The sequence below is a fragment of the Elephantulus edwardii genome, unplaced genomic scaffold, assembly GCF_000299155.1.
Source record: "Elephantulus edwardii isolate Elephantulus edwardi_28Jun2011 unplaced genomic scaffold, EleEdw1.0 scaffold00312, whole genome shotgun sequence".
NCBI lineage: Eukaryota > Metazoa > Chordata > Mammalia > Macroscelidea > Macroscelididae > Elephantulus > Elephantulus edwardii.
Genome location: NW_006400062.1, coordinates 2,315,776 through 2,320,462, shown reverse-complemented (window position 1 = coordinate 2,320,462; position 4,687 = coordinate 2,315,776). Strand labels below are relative to the sequence as shown.

The 4,687-nt window shown below is 39.4% G+C and overlaps 1 pseudogene; it reads right to left on the bottom strand.

The window, feature by feature from the left end:
* Nucleotides 1-3,247: 3,247 nt before the first annotated feature.
* Nucleotides 3,248-3,568, bottom strand: LOC102872676 (annotated as a pseudogene).
* Between the last annotated feature and the right edge of the window lie 1,119 nt (nucleotides 3,569-4,687).

The following is a 4,687-nucleotide window of genomic DNA, read 5'->3' as shown; positions in this document are numbered from 1 at the left end:
TTTTCCATCTTTCAGGTAAATATATTGGAAGTAATTGAAAACATCATAGCGTCTAAGGTGTACCTTGCTATTGTTGTTGTTAAGTGCTGTTGAGTCGTAGATGACTCGTATCCACCCTATGAACCAAAGACCTGGACACTTGTATAACTTTCATCATTTCTCCAAGTTCATAGAGTTTCCGGAGCCAACCTATTTCAGAAGTGGATGTCACTCCAGCTTCCAAGCTTGTTTTAATCGGGAAGCCCCACCAAACACTGTCCACCATGGGTAACCATTTTTGCATCTGGCACATCCGTGTCACAATGTTTAGCATCACAGCAATCATGAGTTACCTCTGTACAGTAAATGGACAGAGCAGTACTATACCACTTAGAAGAATGTTTGACCAAAAACAATTAAAACTAGGCCTGAGGGGTGCAGATTAAAATCACTCACCTTTGGTTTTGTAGCATAACTTTCTATCCACTAGGCCAACAGAGCTCTACTCTTTAAAATAATATTCTTGCCATCGACCATTTTTAAAGAATTCCTTGCTAGTAGATTTCTCTAATAAAACATGACTTTTGAATTTTTTTACGTCTATTACTATAAGTATTGTGGATCAAAAAATATTTTAAATAATTGAAAAATTCAACTTATTCTCCATCCATCATGATGTTGCATTTATGGTCCAGTTCAGAAGATTTTTGTTTTCTTAATGTTGAGATGTAATCTATATGTGATATTGAGGTGTAATCTATGTTAAAGGTCACATCATCTTCAGTAAATGCATTAAGTTGTCTTAACTTTTGCAAACAAGTTTGTGCATAATTCAGGTTGTTGAGCTTTCCTTCAACCCTGATGCGACATTCATTTTTATAAGACTTTCTAGAATTATTTGTTCAGTATATCTATCTATCTATCTATCTAGCTAGCTATCTATCTATCTATCTACCTATATCTCCTTAATAGATAATGAAGAAAGATTTAACCCTGAAACACATCTTGCCTGCTCTTAAATGATACAATATTCCCTTGTTCCATTTGGACAACTACCTCTTATTTTGTGTAGTTTTTCTATGAGTATAATTAAAGATTCTGGGATTCATTTTCTTCTCAACTTTATTTACAATTTATTATAATTTATACAGCTGAATTTCTTAACCTACTCAATGAAACAGAGTAAATATATTTCAGGTATTCTCTGCTTTCATCCAGAATCCATGTGACATCAGTAAAAATACCCCTCATGCATGATATGTTCTGAATTAAGGTTGAATTTACAGGCCATGGTCTTCGCAATCATTTGTTATACATCAGAGAGTTGGACCAAGGAGGATAGAAGGAGAATTGATGCCTTTGAGCTATGGTGTTGGAGAAGAGTATTGAGAATACCATGGACTGCTAGGAAAACAGATTTGTCCTGGAAAGGGTTAAACCAGGTGGCTCCTTGGAGGCAAGGATTCTGAGGTTCCGTCTAACATACTTTGGACATGTTGTGAGGAGAGACCGGTCCTTGGAGAAGGATATCATGCTTGGGAGGGTGGAGGGACAGCACAGGAGAGGAAGGCCCTCTATGAGGTGGATTGATTCAGTGACTGGGATAATTGGGGTGGGAGTGTCAGAGACAGTGCGATTGGCACAGGACAGAGCGGAGTTTAGGGCTGTTGTACATAGGGTCGCTATGAGTCGCAAGTGACTCGACAGCACATAACAACAACAACAACTCTGGTGATGGACTATTGCTGCCATATTATAGAACTATTTAAACGGTTAAATATTTGCTAAAGTTAGAGGTAATTACTAGAAATTCAAGCCGCATTCAGAAAATGTTGTGACACCAGAGGTACCGTTACTGGTAACTTGGTTGAAGGAAAAGAATACCAGAAAGATGTCTCCTTGTGCTTTAATGATTTATGCAAAGGTGTATGACTGTATGGGACATAACAAGTTATGGTTAACATTGAGAAGAATGTGAATTCCAGAACACTTAGCTATGTTCACGTGAAACTAACTTACACATAGACCAAGAATAGTTGCTCAAAGCCAGCAAACACTGCATTAGTTAAAAGAAGGAAAGGTGTGCATCAGAGTTTTATTCCTTTCCCTTACCTATTTGATCTGCATTGTTGTTATGCGCTGTTGAGTTGACTATGACTCATAACCACCCTACGGACTATGAATCTGAACGGTAACCTTTCCTGAGCCAACCTCACCATCTCTAATACACCTGATCCCATTGCCACAGATACTGTGTCAATTCATTTCAACCAGCGTCTTTCTTTCCTCCTCTGATCCTCTACTCTTCAAAGCATGATGATGTTCTTCACATAAGCACAATTGAGTGTTTTGAGATTCCCATTCTTCTCAATGTCAGTCATAATTTGTTGTGATATACACAAATGCCTTTGCAAAATCAGTAAAACACAAGTATCTTTCTGTTACTCTCTGCTTTCATCCGTAATCTGTCAGACATTAGCAATGATATACTTATTTTCACAGCCTTTTCTAAATCCGACTTGTACTGGCAGCTTTTATCAATGTACTATTCTGGTCATTTAATGGATAATCTTCAGCAAGATTTTGTTTACATGTGATACTAAATATATTGTCTGATAATTTTCACATTCTATTGTAAGACTTTTTTTGAGTAAATATGGATCTCTTTCTGTCACTTGGCCAGGTAGCTATCCTCCAGATTTCTTGGCATAATCTGGTGAGGACATAGGGGTTGCATCTATTTATTAAAATACATCAACTGGTATTCCTTCAATTCCTGAGATCTTATTTTTTTGGTCATTCCTTCAGAGCAATTTGAACCTTTATTACTGTTGATTCTTGATCATAAGCTACTTCCTGAAATGGTTCTTTATCAGCCAAATTCTCTTTGGTACAGTGACTTTGTGTATTCCTTCCATCTTCTCTTAATGTTTTCTATGCCATTCAATATTTTTTTTTTGGCTCGAGGGATAAATTTTATTAACTGATTGCAACAAGAAAAGTGGAAATACTCAAAAAACGGACACCACTCCCACCAGCAGCAAGCAGGGTGAGGAAGGACGGTCCAGGTGGAGGCTCAGGATGTTTGTTCTTCATGAGTTCCAGAAGAGGGCTTGGTCCACTCAGCTGAGAGTCCTGAGATGCCTCACCAGGGAAGAAGCCTAAGGTCTCAGCCATGGACAGAAAACTCAACAGCCTGAGGCCAGGCCTGAGGCAAGATAAATAGATGGCACCTAGAATGTGACCTCCGCCCCCGTCAAGACTGGCATCACCATGGAGGTGTCATGAGCTGAGGATTCTGTAGATACGACATCACCACGGCCGAGATGGACAGCATGAAACTACTCATCATCTGTTTGCTATCCTCTGAGCTCGGGGAATTGGTGAAGCTGATGAAGGAACAGTAGACAGCAACCCAAGCACACCACTTCACCTTGAGCATGAGACCACACATGCTGAAGATCATGCCGCGTAGGTTCATGTAGTCCGGCTTCGGGTCATCCAAGGCTGGGTTACACTCATTCGGAGGCGGCTTGTACCTAAGCACTTTGTTTGGCCTCCGTGGGTCCGACATACTGTTCGCAGCCATATCTTGTCAAAGCCCCGACGCGCCACTCGCCATTCAATATTTTTACCACAGCATCTTTAAGTATTGCAGACTGAGGTTTGAATTTGTTCTTCAGTTCCTTTAACTTGAGAAATGCTTGGATGAGTTCTTCACTTTTCATTTTCTGACTCCAGGTCTTTGCACATTTCATTATAATACTTTACTTTGTCCTTATGAGCTTCCTGCATATAATTTGGGAAGCTGGTGTATGAAGGAGAATGTGGCATCAAGATTTAAAGAGGATTCTTCAACAACCTGTGTTATCCAGATGACACAAACTAGCTTGCTGAAAGGGAGGAGGTCTTGAAGAATTTACTGAAGAAGATAAGATTACAGCCTTCAGTATGGGTCACATATCAACACTGTTGTTGTCGTCGTTATGTGCCATTGAGTCACCTTCAACTCATAGGAACCCTACGAACAACAGCTGTGAACCCTGCCTTGTCATGAGCCAGTCTCACTGACTCCAACACACCTATTCCCATTTCCCCACTTACTGTATCAATCCATCTCATCTGTAGTTTTCCTCTCCTTCACTGTCCCTCTACCCTTTCAAGTATGATGTCCTTCTCGAAAGACTGGTTTCTTCTGGCCATACACCCAAAGAATGTGAGATGGAGCTTCAAAATCCTAGTCTCCAAGGAGAAGTTTGGTTTAACCTCACCAAGACAGACCTATTTATTTTCGTGGAGGGGGTGGGGGAGGTCCATGGTATGTTCAAGACTCTTCTCCAGTACCACAACTCAAAGACATTGATTCTTCTCCTTCCATCCTTAGTCATTGTCCTGCTCTCTGATATTAATATTAAGAAAACTTAAATTCACAACTGTGTCAATAGTTAGCATTGTGATAAATCAAGAGTAGATTTAACTTGTCAATTATTCCATTTTACTCACAGCAATTATCAACACTCTTGGTGTCAGCAGTCAAGAAATTTTAAAGGACATGTTGAATTGGGGAAATCTGTTAGGGCCCTATCCAAAAATCCAAAGAGTAAGGATGCAAATTTGAACAATAAATTTAATCTCATCCATATTTTACTAGTTTCAATTGCTTCTGATACATCTGAATGTTGGATAATAGATTGAGAAATTGTGGTAT